General features: G+C 44.9%; 1 protein-coding gene and 1 long non-coding RNA gene across 6 annotated transcripts in view; one reads left to right on the top strand and one right to left on the bottom strand.

The window, feature by feature from the left end:
* The window catches only part of LOC133383451 (uncharacterized), an 87194-nt gene extending 79176 nt beyond the window's left edge, over positions 1-8018 (bottom strand). The window contains exon 1 of the long non-coding RNA XR_009762293.1: positions 7675-8018. This is a non-coding gene — a long non-coding RNA (uncharacterized LOC133383451). The remainder of the gene's footprint in view (positions 1-7674) is intronic.
* RGS17 (regulator of G protein signaling 17) overlaps positions 8019-19324 on the top strand; it is a 105988-nt gene continuing 94682 nt past the window's right edge. For 4 of the 5 annotated variants that reach the window (XM_061624174.1, XM_061624173.1, XM_061624170.1 and 1 more), the window contains exon 1: positions 8019-8264. The gene's annotated coding sequence lies outside the window, so the exon portion shown is untranslated. Of the gene's footprint in view, positions 8269-19324 lie in introns of all 5 variants that reach the window. The other variant, XM_061624172.1, reaches the window with a different exon arrangement.

The following is a 19324-nucleotide window of genomic DNA, read 5'->3' as shown; positions in this document are numbered from 1 at the left end:
ACTTCCTCACCCCACCCTGGGGCTTCTGAGATGGAGTTCTAGGAGTCAGGGGATGGCAATGTCATCTCTTTAGGTTAGAGAGGTACTGGCACAACAGGCTCCTCTTCTACAAGTGCTTCTTGATTAATTCAGACATCAGAGACAATTAAGCCGAAAGCAATTCTCTTGCCCACTCTGCATCCCCAGCCTCAGCCTCCAAAGTGGTACATGACAGCTGGAAAGAAGCAAAGGGATCCTGATCCCCACCACCCGAGTCTTTCCCCAGTGAAAACATTCTTCCCAGCTGTTTATCTCCTGGCAGGACTAGAGGTACCACCCACCAGGAAGGGTTCAGTGTCCCACACCTGCCCACCCTTGCAGCACTTGGGAGTTGCCCCTCCCTCCACCTAATGGAGATCCAGTAGAAGCCATGACCCATCACATCATGATGTCTAGTGAGTGAGGCCCTTCGTCTGAAGAAGTCCTATGGGGGAGAGCATCGGATTTGGTGCTCCCAAAGACCATTGAGCGACCCTCCAGGCATGATCAAGCAAAAAGGAATGCTGCTGCAGGCCAGGCTAATTGATAGGGAAGCAGGAGAGGGATGTGCAGCCCATTTTCTAGGACCCAGCGACCAACTGCACTGTCTTGGCTGCTGAGCCCTGCAAGCAGTTCTTTGCTGTAAAGAGAGATGAGCTGGGCGGAGAGCTAACAGAGAGAGTTGAGGGGGTGAGCTCTGAACAGTCAATGTCTGGCTCTACCGTTCTGCAAGATGGAAATTGTGCTTTTTCAGCACAGTTGAGATCTCCTTTGAATGTAATTGTTAATTCAATATTGAACAGTTTGCATTGCCCCCCACCACTGAAAAACACTTCTGCCATACTTGCCTATGATAGGGCAGTCATAGGTGATAACTAGGGAAAGGGTGGTAGCTCAGTAGCAGAGCACCTGATTTGAATGTGGAAGGCTCCAGGTTGAATCCCTGGCATCTCCATGTAGGGCTGGGAAAGACTCCTGGCCTGAAACCCCGGACAGCCACTGCCAGCGAGCATAGACAATAAGAAATGGCTCAATGGCAGACTCAGCAAAAGGCAGCTTCCTATGCTCCTGACGTCCTTCAGATGCAAGCATAAGGGAATGCTGTTCTCCTAGTGCATAGATTAAAGCTAGCAAGAAGTGAGGCACAGCGCACTTCCGTTACTGAACATGCGGCTGAACTGCCTATGTTTTAAACTGGTATCCATGCAAGCATCTTTTCATTTCTTTTCCCGAGACTTTTAAACAAAGGTTATGGCCTTGCATTACTTCGGCCAAACTGAAAATGTTTTTTCTCTGTTTTCTGCTGCCAAACTGCATACAGAGCTATTTCCCTGTTTACTTTCAGTTTAAGTGTTTGTGTTCCCTTTATGCTTAACCTTCTTTCTCCGATTGTTCTCCAGGATTTCATGTGGCTGGACTATGTGTGTGAGGCTGCTACAACACCCTTATAAAGTTTCTCCATCTAACATGGCTTGTGCACTCAATCTTGTACTGCTTTTCCTGGGAATTTTTGACGGGGAGTATTGTACAAACAGATACCAGGGAAAAAACTATGTAACATCACAGTTTTAGATATATTTGTATTCTTCCTGTCTTTCAGGTTGCTGAGGACAATATACATGAGATGAACTATACTTTTATCATATAGAAAAAAAGTCCCAGAGATAGATCAGAACAGTCTTCACCAACCTGGTGCCTTCCAGGTGTTTTGGACTCCAACTCCCATCAGCCCCCACCAGCATGGCTGCAGTGGCTGATGGGAGTTGTAATCCAAAACATCTGGAGGGCACTAAGTTTATTTCTTTATCACTTAATCATTAACATTTCTAAGCAGCGTACATAAAACATGTTGAGGAAGGCTGGTCTAGTGGTGTTGGGTTGCATCCAGCACTGATGTTCTGCTAGCACAGCAGGTTTGCACTTGCACAAGGAAACTTTCCTCTCTTCCCCTTTATTTATTTATTTATTTATTGCATTTGTATACCGCCCCATAGCCGAAGCTCTCTGGGTGGTTTACAACAATTAAAAACATTAAAAACAAATATACAAATTTAAAAACACATTTTTTAAAAGCAATTTAAAAACCGTTCCACATGCACACCTTCAAAATCTGCTCCACAGGGTTAGAAGATGGCGTTGGGTACAACCTAATGTTCCCCCAGCAGGGCTCAAGGTCTTCTCCTGCTGACTCTGTACTTGAAGGATCATGATGGTCTGGGCAAACCGGCATGTCGTGTGCTGGCTTTACCTGGTTGTACATGGTGCATGGAGTATGCGTGAATACTGAGCTAGATGACACCATGATGTTGTTCATCCACTGCTGAGCACTAATTGGTGTCTACCATGCATGGATACTATGAGTGCACTGTCTGTGTGCAACATCATGACTGGTGGATGGCAGCAGACTTTCAAGGGATACCATGGGTGTATCTATCAGTGCTGTTATGCTGGTTTACGTTTCTTCACCTACTGTTCTGGTTTTGCAGCTAGTTGAGCAAAGTATTAAGAATATGTTACACTGGTGTTAGCAATGATTATTGTGCTCCTGTCATAGATGGGCCACAGGATGCCCCATCACTCTCTAAAATGCTAGGAGAAGAGACAAAATGAGCTGAGATGACTACAAGATTATAGACAGGTGTTGCTCTGGCTAGTCTACAAGAATACAGTCATCTTCAAAGACTCTTTCTTTCTTTCTTTCTTTCTTTCAGAAGGCCTTCAGAAACCACTTGCTTACATGTGTAAATGAGACCAAACCATATCACGCTTTGACTGAGGCATGGATCTAGATTTATTTCTGTAGATCATAAACTAGAAGTTCTAGGGAAACAGTTCTGGGGGAAAGGTGAGATATAAATAAATAAATAACAACAACAATCCATTTAAACATTACATTATCACTAAAAACACTACCCAATTCAATCACTGAGATTACCCAGAGCAGCACTGTTAGTTGTTTCCCATGTTACAGAGGCCCAACAGGCCTCAACCAGAAGTCTGAATTTAGCGTCACTGTTCCCATGCTGTGGAACATTCTTCCAGCAAAGATTCTGCAAGCATCCTTACTTTCGACTTTCAGACATCTTGTGAAGATTTTTTGTGTGTGCTGACAGGCTTATGCAGCTGTTTTAAATGTTTCTGAATAGCCAGTCATTTTAATGATTGTTTTGTATTGTTTCTAAATGTACACCACCCTGATGTTTTGCGAGAGGGTGGCATAGAAATACTTTGATAAATAAATAAATAGTTTTGTGGTGACTGGAAGCATTTTCTTCCTAACAAAATTGCCACTTGATTAGCCCTGGAACATCATCTTAGCTTGCTCAAAAACCCTCCTGTCCATGGTGAATATCAGCTCTTGAGAAGCAACATGACTGTAATTCAGATCTTCTCCATACTTAGCAAATGGAACAATTTTATGATTTGGAGAGTACACTGAAGATAGGTCACAATCTTTTATTCCTTCTTCTTCTGAGGTTACTACAAATGAAAGGCTATAGCCACTCTCTCCAGCCATCTGTAACATCAGGTTAAAACTACTGCATATCCATTTTCTGGTTCTTTTGGCAAGGGCAACTTTTCGTATTCTGACAGCTGTGTGAAACTCTATTGTCACATTGGGGTTTACTATAGCAAATATGTAACATGTGGACATCACACACAAGTCTGCAACTGTTACTGCCCCATTACCCGATAAGAAGCCTCAGCAATATTTTGCGTTTATACTGCTTTGTATATGCAATATTTCTGGCTCCCATATGTTAAAGATTGCATTTTTATTCCTTCAGGGACTCCAGGCTGATACTCATAGTTCCCCCTTTTCATCGTCACAACAAGCCTGTGTGGTAGGATAGGCTGAGAAAATGACTGGCTTGGAGCTAATGAGCACTGAAGTCCAAAAACATCTGGAGGGCACTAGATTGGGGAAGGTTGTCCTACCCCAACCCTCTTGCCATTGCACCACACTAGCTCTCATGTATTATCTTTATTTATTTATTTAGCTCCCATTGATTGATTGCATTTGTATACCGCCCCATAGCTCTCTGGGCGGTTTACAACAATTAACAATTATGTCCTAAGACTTTGCTTCAGTAATCTCGTGAAATAATTCTGTATGTCAAACAACATTCTGAGCCCAAAAGAAGTCCTGTAGTTTTTAAAAGCACCTTTAGGGATGTATTTTTAAGTCACTGTAGCCAATTATCCTTTGTCACGTTTGAAATGCTGCAAATAAGTTTAACAAACTGGCTGTTAAATGAAGCTGATGGAGGGTTAAATGTCAATGAAAAGAAGGAAAGCTGGATGGGATCTATGGCAGCTAAGAAAACAGAAAGAGCGGAATCCAATTAACTCCAGTTTCAACTCTTCCACCTGCGAGAAACGATTTCTTTATAGCCAAGAAACAGATCCAATAACTTTTCAGATAAATCTTATTCTTCTGTTTCCTGGTTGTTGTTGTTTTACTTATAACTTGGAAAATATATACTTATAGATTGTAAAAATTGAGCATTTATCTCTCCACTTGTTTAGTTCCTTGGTTCCTGAATAGCTGCTTTGGCTTTGAAACTCTAGTAGAAAAATGACTTACTCCTTCCTGGTCCATTTACCTGCTTTCAAAACTATACATAAATGTAATAATAACTACTGGAAGCATGTTATAGCAAGGTTCAAACCCACAACCTAGAGGATCTATGACAGCAGGTGGAGGCTATAAGGAAACCAGCCACGCAGGATACCACAAAGGCTTCTAAATCATAGACATATGGCTGGCCACAGTGGGAAACAGGTTGCTGGACTAACTAGACTTTGGGGGCCATATCTGACTAACGTTGTGGTAGCAGCACAAGCCAGCACAAGGATTCTCACTAGCACAATGGGACTCCCCCCCCCTCCTCACCTGTTGCACCCTCTCCAAATTTCCTCTGGAGGATTGGGAGAACGTCCAGAACAGTATGTGGGGGAGGAGGGGGAGAGATTGTTTTTTGGGGCAAGCGAAATCCTTGTGCTGATGGACTGATCCTCTTAGGGCTCTATTGAATACAATCCTTGGTCTGATTCAGCTGTGGTGCTTAGTACTAAGATTGGAGATAAAAGATCCCTCCAGCTGCCCTTTAGAGAGGATCAGCATTTCAGTGAGATAGAAGACCCCTATCTGCTATTTTACAGCAAAAGGCAGCATTTCCCTCCATCCAAGTGCTAGAGTGAGGGTGGGGGAATATGCTGCATTTTACAGTTAAAGAGCAGGCAGAGGATGTATCTCTAATCTCAGTGTTGTGGTATTTAGCTTTAAGACTGGAGATAAAAGATCCCTTGGATTGCTGTTTAGATTGTATCTCTAAAAAGCAGGCAGCGGGATTTTGTTTCCTGAGATTTGCTCTTTACAGAGTACTCTCTAAAGATCAGATGTAATTAGATAGAGCGAGGGGGGGGGCTGGCAAGGCACTTTCTATGTGCTGGTGGATCAGATCTGGCCTGCAGGTCAGAGGTTAGCCAGCCCTCTTCTATTGCTCCAAAGAAGTTGAAGAAGAATATGGTGAAAGTAGCAGGCACACTAACACATATGAATCTAGGCCTGAAATCACCAGTATGAGCAGTGACACCCTGTAAGATTTTCCCTGGTGCCTGTGAAACCTCGCCCCCTACTCACTGCCCCTTTTGTTGTGAGGTGGTAAGAGTAGTCTCCACTCCGCCCGCCCCCCCCAAGTACATGGAGCTGGAGGAAAAAGTTGGAAGAGCGACACTCCCACTTTCTGATTCAAATCTATGAATATTTCAAGGCTCAGATCAGCACCCAAATTGTTGACTGAGCCTTGAAAAACACATAAAGGTGAAAGAGAATAGAAAGAGCAACCGTTCTGTGTGCTTGTCAAGGCTCAGATCAGCATCTGAGCAGTTAAACACAAAGTGGAGCAACAGACAGAGTAGGAAGAAAAGAGGCTAGCCGGGAAAACAGAGTGATCTGAGAGACAGGGAGGAGGAAAACTGATCAACTGACAGGGGAGCAGGGGGGAGAAAGTGAGGCGCCACCGAAGGCAAGATTGAGAGACTGCCAGAAACAGAGAGAGGAAAATGGAATTGGGGGGGGGGAGAGATGCAGTGGGCATGCTCACATAGAAGTGCACACACACACATGCCAGATCCAGTAAAATGCATGTATCCTTTTGAAATTGCCTAATTTTTTGAGATTCCACCCCTCAAACTACCATCATATCACTGATCACATCTTTCTCCACTGCCTGATCTTTAAAAAGCATGAATCTGCTGCATTTCAGTGCTACAATGGCACAAAAACATGGATCCAAAGCACAGATCTTACCAATCTTCATATTTTTACAAGGGATCTCCCTCAAAACCATAAAGTCAAAGGTCTGTGATATGTTGGCATTTTTGTCTCATTTTATGAGAATCTGTGCCTTGGATCAATATTTTTGTGGTGCTGGCAAATGCTGGAGTTGTGATTTTTTTAAAAAAAACATACTGGGCAGTCTGCCAACATAAGCTTCAATTTGATGGTGAGCTTTTGGGGGGGGCATCAATGTAAAACCATTCAAATTCAAGAGGATCTATTTTAATTCTACTGCAGCCAACTTCTACCCAGACCCCCCCCCCAAAAAAACCCCAAATATGTCTGTGGACTGCATTCTTTCCTTCTGACTGTTGGGGGTTGGGTACAATGGCCTAGGGAACAGAAATGAGCAGAGGGAGTGGTGCCCCTGGTGCTTTCTCAATATTCCAAATGGACTCATGGGCCCCAAAATATTAATGGCCTCCTTGGTCTAGGCTAACACTGTTTCAGTATGAGAAACTAACTGCTCCACAATAGATGGAACACATTCCTTTTGTGAACAAGATCCTAGGTTCAGTTCTTGGAATCTGCAGAGAAGCAGCTAGTGCTTCAGAGTATGCAAAAGACTTCATATCCATTACCTTAGAAATCCTTACAATAACCATTGCATGTAGTGAGGGCCACCACCTTGGGTGGCTACCTTCTACTTCCAGGATCTGAGGGAGTATGCCTCTGAATAGCAGTTGCTGAGAATTCCAGCTGGGAAGAGTGCTGCTGCATTCAGGCTGGGAATCCACAGGCATTCACTGTGAGAACAGGATGCTGGACTAGGGGTCTTGTGTTCTTAAGCCTGTAATATAGGTGAGCCTTGTTATCTCCATATTACAGATGGGTAGGTGAGGCTACGAGAGATTGGTCTGTCGAGCACCCGAGGCCCTGGTGAGATGCTGCTGCCAGCCGAAGTAGCCGGCCGCCGACTAGATGAAGCATGGGTAACTCAGGAGTCTTTGGGGAAAGTATGTCTGGTTCCTCCTGGGCCACCCTTCCCCTCCACTGAGGCCCCAGTAGCAAGCCAGCTGTAAAGACTGCAGAACTGGGCTGCTCCTGCCCGGCAGGGAATTCCTGGGTTGGCTTCTCCGCCGTGTCCTGGGTGGGCACCTCTTCTTCCTAAACCGAAAGCCCTAGTCGCATTCGGAGGACGAATAAAGAGCTGGATATCGATTTGTTGAACAGGAGCGAGATCTAGCTCAGCCTGCCTCCCTCCTCTCTCCATTTTTTTTTTAAAAAAATCCTGATATATCTGAGCTCTCGTCGCCTGTTTCCCTTCCAGCATCCCATCGCCAGGCTGCCCCTGCCACACACCGGCTCACCTGTCCGCGCGCAAGCCTGCATCCCACGTAAACACGTGGCCGGGCGTCTGGCCGCCCCGCAGCGAGCCAGGCGCTTCCGTGCGGAAGATCCGCCCGCCGGAGATCCTTCTCGCGCCTTCTCCTCCAGAAAACTCGTCCCGCGTGCCGCGGATCAGCGTGGGCGTGTGGGGAGGGGGGGCGCCTCGGCGATTCCTCCCTAGATCACCCCAGCCGCGTCGCCCCTTGCTAGCCAGCCTGCCTCCTCTTCGGAATCTCCCTGGGGAGGCGGAGCGGAGGCGGCGGCGGGGAGGGGGGGACTAGGGTGAGTCACACTTGGGAGAAGCGGGGAAACTCCAGCTGGTCTGTCGAGGCCAGCACTAGTGGCAATGCGCATGCGCATACTGAGTCTCTGATCTCCACCCTCCCTCCTTCCCTTGCTTTCCCCTCTCCCTCCTTCCCTCCCTCCCTCCTTCCATTCTCTCTCTCTCTCTCTCCCTGCCGGCTGCGTGCTGAAGTTGGGCGGATGGCAGCAAACCAGCTCCGCTAGGGACCAGCTGCACAAGCCTTTCCCCGGGACCGTTCAGTGCCAAGCACACACATCCAGGCCGGGGGTGGGTAAGACGGACCATTTTTCTTTCAACCTCAGCCGTGGACAAATCAATGGCACCAAAATGTCTGCTTTATAGACCGATGCGTGGAAATATATAGATCGAGAGAAGAGAAAAGATGGGGCGAGGGGAGGGGAGCGGCAGATCCACGCTCAGGAGGGGAGGGGACTGCCTTGCCAGCCTCTGCCTGCCTGAGTGCAGAAGGGGGCAACCGATGGGGCTGTAGGCGACTGTCAGAGGTGCGCGTCTGTGTGTGTGTATAGGGGGGGGATGTTGTTTCTCTCCAGTGATGCAGAAAGGGGTGGGGAGAGAGGCTCCGAGCACTGCCTTCCATCGGACCCGCCACACACGGTGTCTCTGCGGAGGGATGCTCCCAGGCTTGGGGAGCACAGAATCGGAAACTGATCGAGCCGGGATGGTTGGGAAGAGGGACTGCGGGCGTCGGAGGGGCGAGAAACCTCGTGGAAGGGGACGAGAGGGTGGAGAGCTGGAGGGAGACAGGGAGGAGAAAGCTCTTGAAATACACCAATGTCAACTTGCAGGGATGAAAAGATGCTTGCTTGTTTTTTAATTCCCTCCGCTGTCTCGGCTAGGTCTCTTCCCTGCTCTAACCTTTATTGCGCCCCCCCGCACCTCTTTCTCCGTGATAAACATCACTGCATCCTATGGAAACAGTGCTTGTTTATATTTCCTTTTTTTAAAGAGCCCTCCCATTTCCAAATCTAAGTTTTCTCCTTGGATTAGAATTCTTTCCTTTTTTAAAAAATCCCGAACAGAATGTAACATGCCATAGAATTCAGAAGGCAGGGAGACCAGATGAAAAGAGAAACACCCGCTGAGTCTCTGGTAGCCGCTTTGGTGTGAAGGGGACTCCGCCTGTGGGGGGTGATGTTGGAGGGGGTGACAGACATTTGCTGGGAGAGCCAAGCATGCCTTTCCTTTCCATACCAGCCAAAGCTTCTCCTGCCCTCCCATCCACCCTCTTCCTGTATTCTGGTGCTTGGACTTGGCCAGATTCTTTTCCCCCGCTGCTTTTCTCTGTGAAAATGACGGAGGGCTTGAGAATGGAGGGAGGGAGAGAGAGAGACTGGGCTACAGAGGAAGGCCAGTAGCAGGGTACTTGCCAGCCTGCCCAGGCTAGGACAGCAGAGCACATCTACCCAGGCAGAGTCAACATCTGCTGACTATCCATCCATCCTAAGTTGCAAGTGACAGAATGATTGAAATCATCCCTTTTCTCTTGGAGTGTCCTGGCAGAATTGCTGACTCTACCAAGTTGCATGTGGGTGGGGGGGAGAGAAGGGTCTTGATGAGAAAAGGAGTTTTGATGGATGGAATCTTTCTTTCAAAGTCAGTTCTGCCTCCATCTTTTTCTCCAGGAAGCTGTGAGATCTGATGGATCAACCTTCTTTTTCTGCTTATCTCAGTTTCAGGGATTCCTTCCCTACTCTTCTGGCCTCTTGGGCACCTTCAGGCAGATAGGCTACTCAGTCAGGAGGACCACTACTTTTATGCTGACTATTTAAACATTTCAATTAAAGGCTATGGCAGGGATTTATATATATACATTGCAAAATATTAAAACACACTTTAAAGTGTTGTAAAATATCAGCTTCTTAATTTCCATTATGACGTTTTCAATTATGGTTTTAGGGATGACTCCAAGGGAATAGTGAAGGGGTTATGGGCCCTCCCCCGAAACATTGTCTCCTAACCACAGCTATCAGTCATAGTATATTTCTTTGTATAGCAAAATCCGTATTCCCTCAATATTTGCTACACCTGTTTTTTTTTTCTGGCATTGCCCCAGACAAGTGTCCAACCTGTTCTATTGTTTGTTTGTTTGAACAACTGCATCACCATGTGTTTCTGTACATTGTCCACACCATGTACACTGAAATGGAATTCACCAGAAAATTATTGTCAAAGGGATGTGGTTGTCTCATAGCATTCTCTGTTCCCCTGAGCATTGTACTGCTTCTGTTCCAAACCTGTTTTTCTTGTCATTCGTAGCCCAGTTCCTATGCATATTTACTCAGAAGTAATTCCCACTGAATACATAGAAAAGCAGACTCAGTTCTGCACCAGAGAAGTGGCTTCTTCTCCTAAGGTCACTTTAGGAAAAGAAAGGTCTGGGCTTCAAGCTACCTGAAAGTGGCACTCAAAGAACTGGAATGTTTTAAGCTATTATGAGTGGGCAAGCTGTGGTCATTCACCAGTGGTTGAGATGATCTCTGTATATGTTCGGAGGCACTCTTACTTCATATGTTTGAAGGGCAAATCTTGGCATTGAAAATGCATTCTGGGCTGACTCCTGGTCAGGCTAGTCTCAACTTAGAATATTATAAGTTTCAGGGGACAAAGAACTAATTGCTGGTCTTATCAGTTTGTCCTGTTCTCAAGTTCTTCCTAGCTCCTGTACCTTGTGTGTCCCTCGCAGCTGATTGGGTGAAGTGACTCCTTTGAGGTGCTTTGGAAACTTGGTTGAAGATGCATAAAATGTGGAAGATGCATAAAAATAAACTGAAAAGCTGTGTTTGGAGGAGATGTGGAAGATATGGCAGTTCTGACGTACTATATGAGCCGGGCCTATTTATGACATGAGCAAACATTGCCAATGAAGAATAGACTAATGAGTGAGGCTTCCTTCCTTCCTTCCTTCCTTCCTTTCTTGTCAAAGGCCACATTCCCTCAGGACTAATCTGTCTGGGGCTGTATGACAGTGGTGGGTGGGAGAGGAGCCAAAACTGGGCAGAGTCTGCAGGACTGCCTGGCGTACACACTCTTTCTGTGCCACCCCACCTGTCACTTCCGCCTTCTTCTCCCTTTCTCTGTTACATACATGTGGAAGAAGAAGCGATTCCCAGAGGGGTGCTCTGGAAATCCAGAGTTGACCTACAGCATCCAGAAGAATGCATACCGTTAAGCTGGGGAGTACATGTGGCCCCTGGCTGCAGGTTGCCCATCACGTCCCTAAAATCTTAGTCCCTTACACTGGAGAGCAGTGGTGATCCTGCTGACATAATTGGTTTTGTACACAGTCGTGTGTGTGTGTGTGCTTGCGTGTGTGTGCACGTGTGCTCACACACCACTTGTTTCTTAAGGCATTTTGAGGGGCTTCCTGTGGAAGGATCAGTTTAACTTTTCCTCTTATCCCCACCTTGAAAATCAGAAGTATTGGGATTCAAGAACATGACATGCATTTTCTGCAAGGGAAGACAAGGGGGAAAAATGTGCCCCCATATCTTGTCCACTCCTTTGCCCTAGCTGGCAAAGGTCAACTGCAGATTGTAATTTCCAGTTATGCCTCTTCTCTTGGCTGCTGGCTGAAGCACTGAGCTGAGGCTGTAACAAGCAAGTGGTCCACTTTCTTGATAAACTGCATGGTACCTTCTGCCTCAGTTCCAGCCAGTCAAGACAGCTTCCTCCAGGCAGAAAGATCTACGTAGGGTATCAGCGAAAGGGGCCAGACCCCTTCCTTAGAAATCTCTTGGTACATTCTGCCCTAGATGGAGAGAGAATGGAGTTTGAAGATAATAATACCTCTAATGGAGGTTCAGGAACCATATTTGATTAAAATTGATCAAATACTTCAATCACACTTGATCAAACTTCCTTGGTCTTCAGCTTAGTGCCCTAGCAGTCTTCTTTCTAGATAGGGATGTTTTAGAGCAGGGATGGGGAGCCTGTGGCCATCCAGATTTTTGTGTTTTTTTGGACTCCAAATTCCATCAGGCCCAGCCAGCATGGGCAATGGGCAGGGATGGTGGGGGTTGTAGTCTAATATTGGCCATGTTGACTGGGGCTGTTGGGAGTCGGAGTTTCCCACACCCCCAATCTATTCTAAGGGTTGTTGATCTTGCTATGTCTCATATATTTGCTTAGCTCTTGTCCTGGTGATCAGTTCTACATCAAGAGCATATGCAGAGGAAAACATCACTAGAATATAAGGAAAATCCTTTCTTACACATTATCAAAATGTGGTGCAGCTGCCAGAGTGATGGTCTTCAAACCGTTTCAAAAAATCTCTGCTCAGCCACACAAATTATTGGGGGATTTTGGACCAGCGATTATCACCTAGGCTAACAAACCTCACAGGGTTGTTGTGAAAATGAAAGGGGGTCAAGGATAAAAATGGGAGTACTGCAATCATGGGATTATATTGCTGCGTTAATACAGGTCTTGTACAAAAGTTAAATAACACATGCATTTTATATGCTGGGTAAGAGAGGGTTGCCCATTTGGCTGGCCTCCTGTGGTTTTAACAGCAGAACGGCAGCATAATACACCAGAGTCAGCCAGTGAAGATTTTCAGAAGAATGGAGATAAGCAAAACAGTAGCAACCCAAAGGTAATATGTGTTGGCAGTGAATACTGAGTTAAAGAACCACCAGAACCCTTGCCAATGCTCTACAGCTGACTATTTCAGTTTCTAAACATAGGTACTCATGACAAATTAAACATTTGGACTGACTGCTCGCAAGACAGTATATATAAACGACATCAAATTCTAGAAAAACAAAGGATTTGGAGGTGGTTTTGTGGCCACGAGTGACTGACTGGCATCTGTAATGGAATTTTGTAAGAAAGAGACTCCGCAGTACTTGCCCCCTGGATGTGGATCTGGCCTCCCATTACACAAAGCTATTCTATGCCTACCTAGCAAGGTCTAGGCTCTGGTGCAGGATGATGATGATGATCAACACATGTCTAGATGTCTCCGTGCTTGATTCATCACTGCCGAGTCATCCATGACTCTTGTCTATTCCACACTGGCCACAGCAGGCCCAGGATACTCACATGTGCAAGGAGAAGACTTCTAATATTGTTGCTGTAAAATATGATTGAATGCTATAGGCAGTGTGTTTCACAGTTGCATAAACACATCATTTTACAATAATTAGAGGATTCAGCATGTCAGCCTTTTGTTTCTTTTAAAAAGCAAGCGTCTAGCTCTTAAGGCTTCAAAGATATATTTTTGAAAACATGGGGTAAAGTGAAATCTCGGCAGCTGGAGGACAGGATTTCTATGAACAGAGGGGCTGGGTTTCTGTTGTCCTCATAGTTCTTATCCCTTACTGTGGCTAGCACAGACAAAATGTAGTGGGCAAAATATACAAATATATGGAAATTTACTGTATACAAGTTACAGAATTCAGTTTTTATTGAAGAGAGGAGGAGAGAGGAGTTGAATTTTTTAAACAAATGCCTTGGCTATAGGAAGGTTTAGCTATCTGATAGATTCACTGGGAATGATAAAACAAAACATGGTGATCCGCACAAAGTTATTAGCAGCCTGGTCCTATTGATCATTTTTATCTGCCAGAGCCACGAACTGTGGTTTTTGCACCATGAAAAGTGAAGCAGTGCCTTCTGTTGAACCTGCTATTTCCCAGTTACCTCAAAGTCCCTGGAGAAAAAGAGTGCACGATTGTATTGCTTTCCTTGTTATATAGGGCTGAAGCAGGCCTGTACAAAGGGTGATCCACCAAACTAATCTGCCCAACATTACAACACAGAAGGGTTGTCAAGCACTTTCCAAGCCATGTGGCAGTTGGAAGGAATACATTTTTGGCATAATATAGCAAGATTTTCTAGGAACCAGATAGATGCCTGCTTAAAACTGGCCTCTTCACCCAAAGTTTCCCTGAGGGGTGATCCAGCTATGTTGATGTTTTGATTTGATCTACTAATTTCTGGTGTATTTTATATTTGTTGTATGGATATAATGTTATTGTTGATTTTATCTTCTTCACTACCATGATATTTTTCTTAATGTTGGCATCTGGACATTTTTGCAAATAAATAAATAAATAGGAGAAACGTGGCACATCCTGGTATCTGCTGCAAGTAGGCTGCCAGTGGCCAGTTTTTTAAAGGTACCAATGGCAATTGGATCCTCAAAATTTTGCACTTTTGGCCGGTGAGTTGTGTTTTCTTAGTGGATTGCAAATTGTGCAGACTTCGTATGGATTCTTTGTGCAAATGCAAAGGAGACAAGCTGGCCCTTTGGAGTAGAAGAAAGACCCAGTTCTCCCAGTCCTGTATTGTGATCCTTAGTGTACGTGGTTCATTAACAGCTATAAGACAGTCAAGTCTGCTGTTCACAACAGCATTTAGTTTAATGCAGTGTATTAAAGCTAGTTTGATACTACTGAATGTGTTTAATCTAAAACAACATAAGCAGTTGCATATCTGTAGGTTGCACAGTTTGTCTTCCACCAGTCTTCATAAAGACTGAACCAGAAAGACAAATAAGAATCCAGATTAAATATTTTAAAAATGTTTTAAAATGGAGCATTTCTGTTTGAACGTTGACAGAATGCAGCCCAATATAAAACTACTGGAGAGATGCCTCATCAATAGACTTTTGCTTTGTTTTGTAATAAAGCAAAACTGGTTAGGAACCTAAGAGAGTTGCCTTACGCTGAGTCAGGCCATTGATCAATCTAGCTAAGTATTGTCCACACTGGCTGGCATCAGCTCTTCAGGATTTCAGATGGGAGAAGTTCCGAACCCTTCCTGGAGATGCGGAGAACTAAACGCAGGACCTTCAGCATGCAAAGCAGATGCACCACCACTGAGCTACACCCTTTCCTCAAAGTAATTACTTTATATGTTTTGTTTTAATATATTTTAAAGTCTGTTTTTATGATGTTTTAAAGTGTTTTTAGTGCTTTTGTTTGCCGTTCTGGGCTCCTATTGGGAGGAAGGACAGGATATAAATCTAATAAATAAACAACTAATAAATAAATAAAATAAGGGGTGAGGCAGAGAGAGGGTCTGACTCTGAGGGGAGTTCCACTGGTGCTAAACCCTGACGGCACAGGCTATAGAGTGAGTGATGAAGCCTCAGCCTAGGCCCCTCAGGAGTAGTGGGGGTTAATTCACTGGGGAAAGTGTGGGTGTGATGTAACTTCCTGTCGTTAATAAACAAGAAGACAAACAGTCCTGTAGTTGTGGCTCTTTGGGTCCTAGAAGACGGGGACTGGGGCTACAGACACTGGGCCTTTGATGTCCCCCTGCCCTGGAAGCCCAACAGACTCCAACTTCCATCATCCCCAGCAAGCATGGCCAATGGTAGGAATTGGAGTCCAGCAACATGGAATCCAGTGATGGGAATTGGTATCCAGCAACATCTAGAGAGCCACAGACAACCCTGATCCAGAGCTTTCTTCTGACCTTAAAAAGTGCAGGACACAGATATTCAGCAGGTGTAGAACTGCTGAGACCAAGCCACAACAGCCATACCTCTCTTACAGTCCTAAGTACCCCCTTTTGACTGGGTAATAGCAACCTTGTAGGCAGGATGACTCCTTGAGGAGTTTTTCAAGATCCATTCATGCAGGTGTATAGATCCATTCCTACCTTAATTACTTTGTCATACTCGTAATCTAGGTATCTAATGTGTAAAAAACAAATTCCCCTATCTTTTTCAATGCAAAGTTTTAGAATAATTTGGGTCTCTAATCTGTATTAATAATTGAAACATCAAATTGGATGGAGAATTATTTTGGGTTAAGGGTTTGATCTTATTATATGATACAAACAAATACCATACCTGGCATTCTTGATGCTGTTCATTCAGTTTCTGCCTGTCTTAGGCAGGGAGTTGCTTGCCTGTCCCTGATTTGATATCCTGATCCTTTTGATCCTCTTGCTGCTTGATTCCTGACCTGGGTGGGAGCAACCATTATGTTCAGTGAGCTACCTAGTAGTTCCTCAGCCAGATAGGTTGACTTGTCTAAGAGGATGTGTTGAAGAGGGTGGCATTTCTCCCAGAAATGGGCTCATGCATTTTAGAGCCACTTCCTCACTATATACATGCATATAGAATATTTAGTTTTATGAGAAGCATGCGTTATTTTCACTTGGGTACCTGTTCTTATGTACAGGATATAAAATTAGAAATGTCCCTCAATGGCTGCCTTCTCAACATAAGCCACGGAGGTAGTGACCACAATCGCAGAAGAACATTTAGAATAGCTTGTTAAGTGTGAGGTGCAGATTACTGACATTAGTCCTGTTCAGGTGTTTATTTGGGTACAAGTGAACATGTGTTAGTGACTGATCAGGGTTGCATCCACTGGTCCTACCCTGCACTGACCTCAAGCATATGCATGTGCGCAGGCTTCTGTATACAGTACATAGTCTGGAATGTGAAAAATGAACAGTCCCAGATCAAGTCTTTAGGAACCTACATGATTAGGCTTTTGCATATGGAACTCTTGGACACATGAAAGAATGGAGGGGCAGCAGCCAAGACCCTTGATCACTCCCTTTGATGCACTCACTTGTATTCTAATGAATGCCTAAACAGTACTTGCAAGATTTCATAGGTCACTCCCAGTCAGATGAATGAGAGCAAAAGACATTTTATATAACAATACTTAGCATTTAGATTGCTTCTCAAGGAGTTCAGTGTACTTCACGTATATTATGAGGGCTAACCTCATACTCTCCCATGTACTCAGTAGTACCATTTGCAGAAGCTTAATGCCCATGATATGGAAAATCTTTACATCAAATCTTTACTTCAGAGCAGCTTCATGGGGCTCCTAATTTGACTGGGGAAGTATTGCTGCAGGATATAACCCTACTCGTGCAGCACAATCTGATACGTGTTTATTCAGAAGGAGGTCCCACTCTTCACTAGGGCTTACTGCTTGGTAAGTTTGTTTAGAAGTACAACATTAACACATAGGACTATATTACCGAGGCTTGAATGGATGAGCTGGACTGAGTTAATCTGATCCAGCTTTGCCTACCCTAGTACTAGGTGCAGCACTGAACCAGACTAGAGGGTCTGGAAATGGGAAGTTGCTGTAGTCCACAACAATGTAATCTTGCTCATCAGGAAACCCCTATATCAGCCTTTCCCAACTAGTTTGCCACCAGATGTTGTTGGACCACAACTCCCATCAGCCTCAGCCAGCATTGCCAATGGTCAGGAAAGATGAGAATTGTGGTCCAACAACATCTGGTGGCCCACTAGTTAGGAAAGGCTGCCCTATATTGTGGGCTGGGCTGTGAGGCCCTGCATCTGATAGTGGGCCAGAGATACAGATTGGGACTGGAATTGGTGTACCAATACACAACCCACCCTGCTGCCCAATGCCTTCCCTGACTGAATTGGCTGAGGTGATCTTGGGTATGATTGGGCCCCGGGGGACTTGGACCTCAGTCCAAAGGTCCAGCCTTAGCAGCACCACTGCCAATACTGTGTAGATATATGGGGAGGGAAAGGCTCTTGGCATTCATTCTGAAAGCATGGAGATGGATGGGTTTCCAGCAGCATAGTGCTTCAGTTTTCTTTTATCATATCCTCCAACTATATCTATTTAATAAGTGGTTTACCACTATATTTAGATATTACCCTGTGTAATGAATTTCTACTTAATGCTGAAGTTAATGCATTCCTAGATGACACTGATTATCTAGATCCACTACAGTCTGGGTTCAGACCCGGTTTTGAAGCTGAATCAGCCTTGGTCACCCTTTATTGTGACAGGGACTTCTGCTTAATCTCTCAGTGGCTTTTATACCATTAACCATGGTGTCCTCCTGGACAGACTCTGTGGGATGGGTATTGGGGACACTGTATTTCAGTGGTTCTGTTCTTACCTTCAGGGTTATGTTCAGAAAGTAGCACTGGGCGAGTACTTCTCGGCCCCCTGGCACTTGTGCTATAAGGTCATCATCGTCATCGTCATCATCATGGTTTATTTGTATGCCACCTTTCCATAAGAATCTATGCTCAAGGCTGCTCACACCATGAAAAAAAGTTACATAATTCAATCAGTTGCAAAACAAAATTCAAACAGTCAGTTAAAGAAAGCATCTCATTAAGAAATATATAATAAATTGAAGCAATACCCTTATAATTCATAATAAGCTCCAACAATAGAATACCAAAACATAATCCCAACAACAGCAAAAATAACTTGAAATGTTCTGGCAAATAAATAAGCACGTATTTCTCTAAAGGATTTAAAGGTTACTTTCATTGTTGGTAGCTCAAACTCCACAAATTCCACCAAATGCGGAATACACTGAGACATGCCATAGCCCCATAACTCCTGAACATAGCTGTCCTGGTTTCTTCTCAATGGTGATGCTGTCCCTTCTCCATTAGCCACCCAAATGCCATGTTGTTCCTGGTTGGTAGAAGGGGCTAGTACAAAGGCAGTAGTTTCACTTTCCATGTCATACCATATAAGGCACTGCCTGTCAATTCAGGATCACAGTTAACTTAAGTGGTTGCTCCACTACAAAGGTCACCCCTGCTGGAGTGGAGGGGAGATGTGAGCCACTGGCAGGTGATTCCATGGGCTCAGGATAAGGAGGTGGAGGAAGCTGCATGTATCCCATGGCTTCATCCATCGCGGGACCAGGATACATTTCTGCAGGAGGTCCCCAGAGTACGTTCCTTTCCCCAGTGCTATTTAATATCTATATGAAGTCATTGGGAGTGGTCATGAAGAATTTTGGAGCCAGGTATCATCAGTATGCTGATGACACACAGCTCTATTTATCCATAACAACTGAATCAGGAGAGGCTGTGAAAGCTTTGGATTGGTATCTGAATGTAGTGGTGGACTGGTTGAGGGCCAATCAACCTGGGAAGATGGAGGCTCTCGGGTGAGTGGTTCCCGTGTCTGGGAGACAGGCAATTTACCTGTTCTGGATGGGGTCACACTCCTCTGAAGGAACAGGTGCACAACTTGGGAATATTCCTGAATACATCTCTGTCACTCTATTCAAATGTCCTCTGTGGTGGGAATGCCTTTTACCAGCTTTGCCTGGTTCACCAACTACAGCATTTCCTGGACAGGGACAGCCTGACGACTGTAGTCCATGCGTTGGTTACCTTGAGCCTGGATTACTACAATACGCTCTAGGTGGGGCTCTCCTTGGGTCTGGATCAGAAGCTTCAGCTGTGGTGGCCAGATTTCTGATGGGAGCACATGGCTGACACATGTGGCACCATTGTTAAAACATCTGCACTGGCTGCCCATCTACTACCAAGCTAGGTTCAAGGTCCTTGTATTAATTTACAGTCT

The sequence above is a fragment of the Rhineura floridana genome, chromosome 4 (assembly GCF_030035675.1).
Source record: "Rhineura floridana isolate rRhiFlo1 chromosome 4, rRhiFlo1.hap2, whole genome shotgun sequence".
NCBI lineage: Eukaryota > Metazoa > Chordata > Lepidosauria > Squamata > Rhineuridae > Rhineura > Rhineura floridana.
Note: the sequence above shows the minus strand (reverse complement) of the source record. Positions and strands in the feature narration are given on the sequence as shown.